The following is a 12,489-nucleotide window of genomic DNA, read 5'->3' on the forward strand; positions in this document are numbered from 1 at the left end:
AAAATGGCTGCTCCACTTTTTTACAGCCACCAGCAACTTATGGGTTTCCAATTTCTCCACATCCTCACCAATACTTATTATTGTATACCTTTTTGGTATAGCTATCCTAGAATGTGTGAAGTGGTACCCTATTTGGGTTTTTGACTTGTATTTCTCTGAGGCCTGATTTTGAGTATATTTTTATGTATTTATTGGCTATTATCTTTTTTAAAGAAATGTTTATTCAGATTCTTGGTCCATTTTTAAAAATTGGGATATTTGTCATTTTTAGTGAGTTGTAAGTGTTCTCTATACATAGTCTATGTACATATCCTTTAACAGATAGGTCATTTGCAAAAATCTCCCATTCTGTGAGTTGTCTTTTCACTTTCTTAATTGTGCCCTTTGAAGCACAAAGGTTTTAATTCTGTGATGAGGTCCACTGTATCTCTGTTCGTCCTTGCTTAGCTGTCTTAGATGAAAAACATTGCCTAAGCCAATGTTGGGAAGAATTCACCTGTGTTATCTTCTAAGGGTTTTAAAGCTCTTACACTGAGGTCTTTGATCCATTTGGAGTTAATTTTTACATATGGTATGAGGTAGAATCCAGCTTCATTTTTCTGCATGCAGTTTGCCAGTTGTCCCAACATCATTTGTTGAAAAGGCTATCCTTTCCTCCTTTGAATTGTCTTGGCACTCCTGTCATAAATCAGTTGATCTTAAATGTTATTGATCTTTCTGGGCTCTTTGTTCTATTCCATTAATCTGTACATTTATTTTTTATTCCTGGTATTACACTGTCTTGATTAGTGTAGTTTTGCAGTCAAGAAGTGTGAGACCTCCTGGCACAAAAACAGACACTCAGATCAATGGAACAGAGTAGAGAACCCAGAAATGGACCCACAAACGTATGGCCAACTAATCTTTGACAAACAGGAAAGAATATCTAATGGAATAAAGACAGTGTCTTTAGCAAGTGGTGCTGGGAAAACTGGACAGCGACATGCAGAAGAATGAACCTGGACCACTTTCTTACACCATACACAAAAATAAACTCAAAATGGATGAAAGACCTAAATGTAAGACAGGAAGCCATCAAAATCCTTGAGGAGAAAGCAGGCAAAAATCTCTTTGATCTTGGCCGCAGCAACTTCTTACTCAACACATCTCCAGAGGCAAAGGAAACAAAAGCAAAAATGAACTCTTGGGACCTCATCAAAATAAAAGCTTCTGCATAGTGAAGGAAACAATCAGCAAAACTAAAAGGCACCCGACAGAATGGGAGAAGATATTTGCAAACAACATATCAGAAGAAGTGTGAGACTTCAACTATGTTCTTTTTCAATATGATTTTGACTACTATGGGTAGTATAGAAATCTCAACATTACTAAGTATTGCAGACTATGAACACGAAATGCCTTTCCATTTATTTAGATCTTTAGTTTCTTTCATTGAAGCTTTTTAGTTTAAAGTATACTAGTCTTTCTTACCCTTGGTTGTGGTATATTATCCTCTTTATATGTTGCTGGATGTCATTTGCTGTATTTTATTGAGGACTCGATAATCCATATTTGTAAGAGATATATTTGTAGTTGCTTTTTTTGTGATAACTTTATCTGATTTGGTATCATAGTGTTAAGGCCTCTGTTTCCTCCCCTGTTATATTTTGGAGGAGTTTGTGAAATATTGGTGTTAATTCTTTAAATATTCGGTAAATTCATCAGTGAAGCCATCTGTCCGTAGGCTTTTCTTTGTGGGAAGATTTTTTGATTACTAACTCAACCACTTATTATAGGTCCATTCAGATTTTCTATTTAGTCTTGAGTTAATTTCAGTAGTTTGTGTCTTTCTAGATATTTGCCGATTTCATCTTGGCTGTCTACTTTGTCAGTGTGTAGTTGTTCGTAGTTCTTCTCTTATAATCACTTTCCTGTAAGGTTGGTAGGTTCTTTTTATTTCTGTTAAGTCAGCAGTAATGTTTCCTGTTTCATTCATGAGTTTTTGGTTGGTCAGCCTAAGCTGAAGATTTGTCAATTTTGTTAATGTTTTCAAAGAACCAAATTTTTGTTTCATTAATTTCTCTGTTCTCAGTTTCAGTTATTTTCACTCTAACTTATATTATTTCCATCTTTTTACCTGTGTTGGGTTTGGTTTGCTCTTCTTTTTCTAGAAGAAGGCTGATTAGGCTATTAATTTGAGATCTTTGTTTTATTTTAATATAGGCATATACAGCTATAAAGTTTCTTCTGAGCACTGTTTTCACCGCATTTCATCAGTTTTGGTATTTTGTGCCTTTGTTTTCATTTATTTCAAAATATTTTCTAATTTTTCTTCTGATGTCTTATTTGACACATTGGTTATTTAGGATTGTTTTTGTTTGTTTTTTTCCTCCAAGTTTTTATTTAAATTCTAGCTAGTTACATGCAGTGCAATATTAGTTTCAGGTATGGAATTTAGTGATTCATCATAAGTGCCTCCTTAATCCGCAGCACATATTTCCCCCTTCCTCCGTCTCCCACCTCCCTCCTTCAGTAACCAGCAGTTTGTTCTCTGTAGTTCAGAGTCTGATTCTTGGTCTGCCTCTCTTTTTTCCCTGTGTTCATTTGTTTTGTTTCTTACATTCCATGTATGAGTGAAATCATATGGTATTTGTCTTTGACTTCTTTCACTTAATTAACACTCTCTGGCTCTATCCATGTTGTTGCAAATGGCAAGATTTCGTTTTTTTATGGCTGAGTAATATTCCATTGTGTGTGTATACACACACACACACACACACACACACACACACACACACACACATATACATACCAACCACATCTTCATTATTCATAAGATTGGTTTTTGGTTTAAAAAAATATATATATATATTATGTATTATATATATATATATATAATACATAATATATATAATATATATATATATTAGAGAGTGAGAGTATGAGTGGAGGAGAGGGGCAGAGGGAGAAAGAGAGAGAATCTTAAGCAGACTCCATGCTCAGCACAGAGCCTGATACAGGTCTTGATCCTACAACCCTGGGATCATGACCTGAACTGAAATCAAGAGTTGGACACTCAACTGACTGAGCCACCCAGGTGCCCCCATAGGATTGTTTTTTGATTTCCACATACATTTTGAGTTTTTCAAATTACTCTGTTATTGATTTCTAATTTTATTCCAGTATGCTTCGATAAGACACTTTGTATGACTTCGATGCCTTTAAAGTTATAACTTGTTTTGCCTAATATATGGTCTGTTGTGGAGAAAGTTCCATGTGCATTTGAGAGTGTGTATTCTGTTGTTGGATGGAGTGTTCTATTGATGTCTTTTAGGTCTAGTTGGCTTCTAGTGTTGTTCAGCTTTCCTCATTTCCATGTTGGTCTTTTGCCTAGGATTTCTACCCATTTTTGAAAGTGGATATTGAATTCTCCAAGGATTATTTTGAATTTATTTCTTCTTTCATTTCAATCAGTTTTTGCTTCATGTATTGTAGAGCTGTCTTGTTAGGTGCATATACATTTATGTTTACTACAACTTCTTGATAGATTGATCCCTTTATCATTATGAAATGTCTCTTTTCTCTAGTAATAATTTTTGTCATTCTTGCCTTAAAAGTCTATAGTGTTTTTAGTGATTGCCATGGGGACTGACGTCATAATTTATAACATTCTGGTTCAGATTAATACTATGTATTCTTCAAATATTCTTCCTACCCTCTTTGTTCTCTCCTCTTCTGGGATGCCAGTTGTATGTTTGTTGGTATTTTGATGGTGTCTCTTAGGTTACTGAGACTTTGTTCATTTTTCTTTTTCTTTTTCTTTTTTTTTTTTTTTTTTAATTTTTAAAGTAATCTCTACACCCAGTTGGGGCTCAAACTCACAACCTTGAGACAAGAGTTGCATGCTCTATTGACAGCCAGCTAGGCACCCCTCTTCATTCTCTTCATTCTTTCTGTTTCTCAGAGCAGATAATTTTAATTGACCTATTTTCGAGTTTGCCGAATTTTTTTCCTCCACTTGTTGAAATATGCAGTTGAGTCCCTGTAATAGTTTTTAAATTTCAGTTATTGGACTTTTCATGCCCAGATTTCTATTTCCTTTTCCTGATTTCTTTTTAGTGGTATTTTCTTTTTTCTTTTTCTTTTTTATTGTTTATTTTTGAGAGAAAGCAACAGAGACAGAGTGCAAGTGTGTGAAGGGCAGAGAGACAAGGAGACACAGAATCTGAAGCAGGCTCCAGGCTCTGAGCTGTCAGCACAGAGCCGGATGTGGGGCTTGAACCCACAAACTGTGAGATCATGACCTGAGCTGAAGTTGGACACTTAACTGACTGAGCCACCCAGGTGCCCCGATTTATTGATACTGTCTATTTGGTGAGACAACATTCTCATACTTCTCTTAGGCTTTTGTTTTGTTTTGCATATGGTTTCCTTTACTTCTAATTTATTTACAGTAAGTTATGTAACATTTTTGTATAGTAAGTCCTGTGTTTGGACTTCCTTGGGAACAGTATCTATTCAGTGCATTTTTGCCCTGTGTATGGGCCATATTTTGTCTTTTTTGTTGTTGTTACATTGCTTATAATATTTCATTAAAAACTAGGGAATTCGGGGGCTCCTGGGTGGCAGTCAGTTAAGCATCTGACTTCAGCTCAGGTCATGATCTCACGGTTTGTGAGTTCGAGCCCCGTGTCAGGCTGTGTGCTGACAGCTCAGAGCCTGGAGCCCCCAGATTCTGTCTCCCTCTCTCTGCCCCTCTCCCGCTCATGCTTTGTCTCTCTGTCTCTCAAAAATAAATAAACTTTTTAAAAAATATTTTAAAAAACTGGGTAATTTCAATTACTGTACTTTTATTTGGTTCTTCTTATAAATTCTATCTCTTTATTAATATTCTCTACTTTGTGAGACATCATTTTCATACTTTTCTTTAGTTCTTTAGCTATGGTTTCCTTTAATTCTTTGAACATTTTTAATACAGCTACCTTAAAGTGTGTGTTCAGTAATTCTAACACCTGACTTTTCTCAGCAACACTTTTTATTGAATACTCCTTTTCCTCAGGAGCATACACGTGCATGTCTTTCAACTTACTGTTGAAAATGGGACATTTAAAGTAATATGTAATTTGGCAACTAACGATCTAGATCTAGGAGGTTTTTTTATTTGTTTTTGAGTCTTTGGGATTTTTATGTAGATAATTATGTAACCTGCAGATAGGGACAGTGTTACTTCTTTTCCAATGTATATGTTTTTGTTTCTTTTTCTTGCTTAGTTGTAGTGATTGGAACTTCTAGTACTGTGTTAAGAATAGCAAAAGCTACATCCCTGACATGTTGCCAATCTCACTCTTTAACTATTAAGTAAGACATTACCTAGAGGTTGAGGTAGTTCTACTCTTCTGTCTCATTGAGAGTTGAGCTTTTTTGTCACAGTGGGTGTTGGATTTTGTCAGGTACTTTTTCTGTTTCAGTTGATACAGTCAAGTAATTTTTCTTCTTTAGGCTGTTGATAATGGTAAGTTACATTGGTTGTTTTTTAAATTTTAAGCCAGTCTTGCACAACTTCAATAAATCTCATTGGTCATGATGTGTAATTTTTATACATTGCTGGATTCAATTTGTTAGTATTTTGTTGCACTTTTTTTTGGTCCAAGTTAATGAGACATAGTGTTACAGTTTTTTTTGTTTCTTGTTTTTTTAATACTGTTTGGATGAGTTTTTTGGAGAAAAATTAGTAACATATGTAACACAAAATTCAGTATTAAGCTATTCATAAGTATACAATAGAATAGCATTAATTGCATTTTACTATTGTGCCACCATTATCTATTCCACCATTATCTATTCCAAAATGTTTTCATAATTTCAGACAGAGACTCAGTAACCATTTAGCAATAACCCACATTCCACCTTACTTCAGCCACTGGTACCTCTAACATACTTCCTGTCTCAATAAATTTGCCTATATTAAATATTTAATGTAAGTGGAATCACAATATTAGTCCTTTTGTGTCTTAATTATTTCACTGAGCATAATGTTTTCAAGGTCCATCATGCTGTAGCATGTATCAGAACTTCATTCCTAGGGTCGCCTGGGTGGCTAAGTTGGTTAAGCGTCTGACCTCAGCTCAGGTCACCATCTCACGGTCCCATGAGTTCAAGCCCCATGTCGGGCTCTGTGCTGACAGGTCAGAGCCTGGAGCCTGCTTTGGATTCTGTGTTTCCCTCTCTGCCCCTCCCCCATTCATACTCTGTCTCTCTCTCTCAAAAATAAGTAAACATTTAAAAAAAAAAAAAGAAGAACTTCATTCCTTTTTATGACTGAATAATATTCTATTGTGTTTATAACCATGTTTTATTGGCACATTCATCTGTTGATGGACACTTGGGTTGTTTCTGTTATGTTTGGAGACTTGGGTATTATTTACATTTTTAATTTAGCAGGCAGTCAGCCTGTTTAGGTTATTATGGAGATTCTTTTGTGAGCTGTGGTTCCAGTAACAGCTTAATTTTCACAGCCTTTACGTTGGTATTTTGGTCTGCTCTGGTGCTCCCCCTAATCCCTGCCTGTGCTGGGAAGGGGGAGCATAGGAAGATGTACTTAAGTGTATTTATTAGTGATGCTCTGTTGCTTGTTCAGAGTAGTTGGTGCTTCTCAGACATTCATTTGAAAGCTTAAGGTTACTGATTTTTTAAGTAAATTAAGCACTTCAGGATAAAATGAAAATTAATTATGGTATTTTATCATAAAATTTATTTTGGAAATATATGTGCCTCACCATTTTAGGTGTATGATGTGTATCTGGCACATTTGAGTTGCATAAACCTGTATTTTGACTTTTAGTAAACAACATGAACACAGCCTTTTTTAGGGAGCTGGTAATATTGAATGGTCTTGGTAAAATTAGAATTTGGCATATCTGAATTCTTTTGCACTTTTATTTATTTTTTTTAATGTTTTTATTTTTTTTGAGAGAGAGAAAGAGCACAAGCTGGGGAGGGCAGAGAGAGGCAAAGGCACAGAATCTGAAACAGGTTCCAGGATCTGAGCTGTCAGCCCGAGCCCAGCACGGGGCTTGAACTCGTGAACCTCAGGATCATTACCTGGGCTGAAGTCAGACACTCAACTGACTGAGCCACCCAGGTGCTCTATCCTTTGCACTTTAATGTGAGAAAAAGATAACTTAGATGTATATTACGCCTTTCAGATAAGAAAATTAATGAGGGGAAAATAAGGTTTCAGTAATAAAATATCTTTACAGATGTTCAGTCCAGAGTGTTCAAAATTTTTGTTAGTGAGCATTTGTTGAAGTAAAATACTGAGCAAATCTAACTTTAAAGAGTTATTAATATCATTAACAGTGGTGAATTCTGAAGTAATAATGCCATGATTTTAACCCATTTTTTAATTTGCCATTTTTCAGACTTTGTGCTAGATGACAGGCAAACCACAAACTAGTTACAGATTGTGGTAAGAGTTAGAATAGGGTAGAGGATAGAGGATAACAGAGAGCTGTCTGGGCAGTCATGGAAAGCCTGTCTGAGGGTTGGCATTTAGGCTGAGACTTGAAGGAGGAGAAGAGACTAGCCATGAGAAGAATATTCCTACCAGGAATATTCCTATCAGGAATAGGACATAGGCTTTGGGGGCCCTTCCAAGTCCCGCTTGTGTGGCCTTTTGCTTCCTGGTGATTAAAAAGGTCGCTTATTTAACTAGTCCACTCTCCTAACTTTGTGAGTGAGGAGACCATGAAGGCTAGAAAGTAGAGAATCAATGGTGACAGGCTACCATCCCAATGCCTCACACACACACACACACCCATACACGTATGACATATTTCTTCTGCTTATTTACATTCATTGTTTTCATGAATTATTTTAGAAGATGTGTGAAAACAGGCAGTTGCAATATTCAGGAAAAGAAATCTCTAGCTAAACAAAAAAAAAAAGAATAGTAAAGATTTGACCTAAAGGGAAGGTGTTTTTCTTTTGTCATTCATTACTAAATGAAATAGGGAAGTAAAACTCAATTTCTGAACTTCTGTTTTGAAAGTGAGTGATTAAAGACTCACTTTCATGGCGATTTTTACAGTGTATGGTAATGTGTTTGTTCCTCTCAGACCTCCTGGGGATGTGGGACCTTAAAGGACATCTTATGGAGCCCAGCTACACAGAGTGAATGCCTGCAGAATCATAAAAGCCGAAATCTAAATTCCTTTTGTTTATATATCCTTCTTTCCTCACTTTTTATTAGAAATATATGCCTAATTATAGAAATTAGTTTGCTTCAAGGTGCTATCAGTCAAATTTATTTCAATGTCAAATGTCAAATGTATTTTAAAAGTAAATAGTAATGGGTTTAGAAGCATAGATTCTGGGGTCCTTTTGGTGGAATTTATAGTCTGTCTCTAGCCACTTTTCTTGCTGAGTGACCTCAAGCCTAACCTCACTGCCTGCTTATCTTAAAATGGAACCTATAATGTCTAGGTCATGGGATTAGTTTGAAGTTTAATAATATAGTGATGATAATTATTAGATGTTATTCTCATTTCTGTTACATTGGATTGCTGTTTGTACTGGGGAGCATTGGGACAGTTTGGGATTCATTTAAAGTATAAATTTAGCAGGGCACCTGGGTGGCTCAGTCAGTTAAGTGTCCAACTTCAGCTCAGGTCATGATCTCACGGTTCCTGCGTTCAAGCCCCACATCAGGCTCTATACTGACAGCTCAGAGCCTGGAGCCTGCTTCAGATTCTGTGTCTCCTTCTCTCTCTGCCCCTCCCTTGCTCGACTCTGTCTCTCTCAAAAATAAACATTAAAAAATGTTTTTAAATAAAAATTAGGGGGAAAAGTTCTTGGAGTGGAAGTAGCTTGTAAGTTCTGGTTTTGAATCTGGAGATGGGAGAACTTGACTTGCTTTGGTTACTTTTTATATTTTATAGCCTAACGTTGTTAACACGTTAAATGGTTAAGTATTTCTCTAGTGTCAGTTGTGTTTTTCTAGGCATGTAATTTGAAGTTATTATAACTGGTCATTTAAAGTGAAATATCTTTTTTTTTTTCTTATGTTTGAGAGTGAGAGAGAGCAAGCAGGGGAGGGGCAGAAAGAGAGGGAGACTCAGAAACTGAAGCAGGGTCCAGGCTCTGAGCTGTCAGCACAGAGCCGGATGCAGGGCTCAAACTCACAAACTGGGAGATCATTACCTGAGCCGAAGTCAGACGCTCAACCAACTGAGCCACCCACGTGCCCCTAAAGTGAAATATCTTAATTTATTTCATGCCTGAGTTGAATGCTATTCATTTCCACATCTTTTAAGGAAAATTGATGATATATAACACAGTATTTTAATTTCAGGGCTTTATAAGACAGCTACTAATACTGTTTTTGACCAAGGTAATTCATGTTTTTTTTTTTAAAGCTCCTAATTAAAAATGCAATACAGCCAAATTATGTTCCTGCCTTTATCTTTATTTAGTGAAGTTCTCCTCATATTAGCTAAAGGTCTGATCTAGCTTGATGATGGGAAGTTAGGCGGTAGTCATCATATCATAACTAGTAGCTTCCAAATATATCATGTTTCTAGTACCTTCTGTGATGTCTCTCCTGATCAGATGGGGGCCCCTGAATATGGGGCAGCCCTAATGGGTGGAAGCTGGTCGTGGAGGTGGTAAAGGAATTCACCCGAGGCAGAACAAAGGAGATAGAAGGTTATTGAGTACATCACAAGGAAGCGGTAGGTAGGACAGCAAAGCAGTCTGCTGGCCAGGAAGCCCTGGTAGGGGGCTGTAGTTAAAGAGGGGAGGTGAGGAGGTATGGGAGCTTACGGAATTTACCTTTTTTGGTGCCTATGCCCTGGTGTAAGTAATCCATTGGTCAGCTAAGTCTTAGGGACATTTTGAGGTGGGTTGCCTAATGGGCCTGTTTGTATTAAACTAGGGGGTTGAGGGTCACTCTGGACCCTGTTACCTTACTCAGGTTTCCCTTGTTCAAATTGCCTAAATGTGGCTACTTTCTTACTGGTTTCCTCTGCTGATTAACTGGAAAGCTTCAAACTAGGAGCTCCTACTCTTTGTCTCTTCCATTGTAAGCATATGGCTATTCAGTTAATCCTTGTTAGTTCATTGTGCCCTGAGATCAATAAATCTCTCTTAAACGGGAGTATAACAAAAAGATATTTTCTGAGCATCTGAAATTTCAGTTTATGTTAAAAGGTGGAGGAAGGGTTAGAAATGGGGTGGGTGAGCTAGGCAGAGCCTTTTACATTCACAGTATGAATCTGAAACTAACTATAAGCTAGGACTAGATAACAGCCGGAAGGAGATCATTTGCATCAGCGAATGCAAATGCAATACTTACATCTGGGCAAAAAGGTGGGATTTTACTCATGCACTCAGTATTTGGAGTGTTCTCTATGTACTGAAAAGTGATGGGGAATGAGCAGTGGAGCAGGTTGGCACTATGGTTGAAGAGAAGCACAAGAAATGGAGGACAGGACTTTCCCAAAATAAGATCGGGATGTGATTACTAGAACAAGGGAAAAGTCATGCTCAGCAGGCAGGAAATACCATCCAGTTAGGTAATGTAACCTAATTGGCTTGTATCTCACCTTGCTGCTTGGCTTTTAGCTTTAGTCATACCGGAAATGCTCCCCAGTACATGGGATGAAACAGTAAGCTGCTTCCCTGATGAATACCCAAAGACCAACAAAGACGAGTCAGTGAATGTTGTATTAAGCCAAATGAAATATCATTACTTCATGTTTTTAAAGAATAAACTTTTTATTTTATTTTTCAAAGTGTATTTATTTTTTTAGTAATTTCTACATCCTATATGGGGCTCGAACTCATGACCCCAAGGTCAGGAGTAGCACGTGCTCTTCCAACTGAGCCAGTCAGGTGCCCCCAAACATAAACTTTTTACTTTAAAATATTTTTAGATTTATGTAAAAATTTTAAAGATAGCACAGGGTTCCTATCCCCCTTACCCTTTTGTCTATTGCTACCTTACATCAATATGGTACTTTTTGGTTTTGTTTTTTGTTGTTTTTTTTTTTTTACAAATAATGAACCAATATTAATACATGGTTATTAACTAAAGCCCATATTTTATTCATATTTCCTTAGTTTTTACCTCATTTCCTTTTTTTTTTCTAGGATCCCATTCAAGATACTGTATCATATTTAGTAGTCATGTCTGCTTAGGCCACACTGGTGTGTTACAATCCTTTAGACTTTCCTTGTTTTCAGTGACCTTGGCAGTTTTCAGGAGTACTCGTCATGTATTTTGTAGAATGTTTCTTGTTTGGGATTTGTCTGATGTTTTTCTTATAATGAGATTGGGTTATGTGATTTTGGGAGAAAGACCATAAAGTACCATTTTAAAAAATTATTTTTATTTGTGTTTTTTTAAATGTTTATTTATTTTGAGAGAATGAGCATGCTTGTGCATGTGTGCATGGGGGAGGGCCAGAGAGAGGGAGAGAATCCCACGCAAGCTCCTCCTCACTGTCAGCACAGAGCCCGACATGGGGCTCCATCTCAGGAACCATGAGATCATGACCTGAGCTGAAATCGGGAGTTGGATGCTTAACTGACTGAGCCATCCAGGTGCCCCTTACTTTTATTTATTTACGTTTTTTATTTGAGAGAAAGAGAGAGAGTGTGTGTCTGAATGGGGCAGAGGGAGAGAGAAGAGAGAGAGTGTGTGTGAGAGGGACAGAGAGTGGGGGGTGGGGGGAGGGGAGAGAATCTTAAGCAGGCTCTACACTGAGTGTGGAGCCAGACATGGGATTCGATCCCTGACCCTAGGATAGGATCATGACCTAAGCCAAAATCACGAGTTGGACACTCAACCAACTGAGCCACTCAGGCACCCCTAAAGTACCATTTTTATTATGTCATATGAAAGGTACATACTGTCAACATGACTTCATTGGAGATGTTGAATTTGATCATCTGACGAGGTAACATTTGTCAGTTTCCTCCACTGTAAAATTACCCCTTTTCAAACTGTTTTCTTTGGAAGGAAACACTTTTGTTAAAAAGTTTCCCACATTTGTTAAAGGGTGAGGAGTTACGCTCCATCTTCTAGATACATAAATTGTTCAGAAACCATCCTGGATGGCTCAGTTGAATGTCCAACTTTGGCTCAGGTCATAATCTCGTGGTTCGTGAGTTTGAGCCCTGCGTTGGGCTCTGTGCTGACAGCTTGGAGCCTGGAGCCTGCTTTGGACTCTGTGTCTCCCTCTCTCTCTGCCCCTCCCCTGCTCATGCTCTGTCCCTCTCTCTCTCTTTCTCTCTCAAAAATAAATAAACATTACAAAAAAAATTATAAAAAGAAATCTGCCTGGCAGTTTTGTCTCTTCTCCCAGCTTATTTATTTATGTCAGTATGGACTCATGGATATTTGTTTTATACTTTGGGTTATAATCTAACACTGTTTTATTGCTTAAGTTGTTCCAGCTTTGGTCATATCGGAACTCTTTGTCTTAACTCTTTCACTCCTTTGACAAA

General features: G+C 37.2%; 1 protein-coding gene across 1 annotated transcript in view; it reads left to right on the plus strand.

Moving 5' to 3' along the window:
* TMEM131 (transmembrane protein 131) overlaps window positions 1–12,489 on the plus strand; it is a 238,002-nt gene that overhangs the window by 44,903 nt on the left and 180,610 nt on the right. The window lies entirely within an intron of this gene.

Source organism: Panthera tigris, chromosome A3 (assembly GCF_018350195.1).
Source record: "Panthera tigris isolate Pti1 chromosome A3, P.tigris_Pti1_mat1.1, whole genome shotgun sequence".
Taxonomy (NCBI): domain Eukaryota; kingdom Metazoa; phylum Chordata; class Mammalia; order Carnivora; family Felidae; genus Panthera; species Panthera tigris.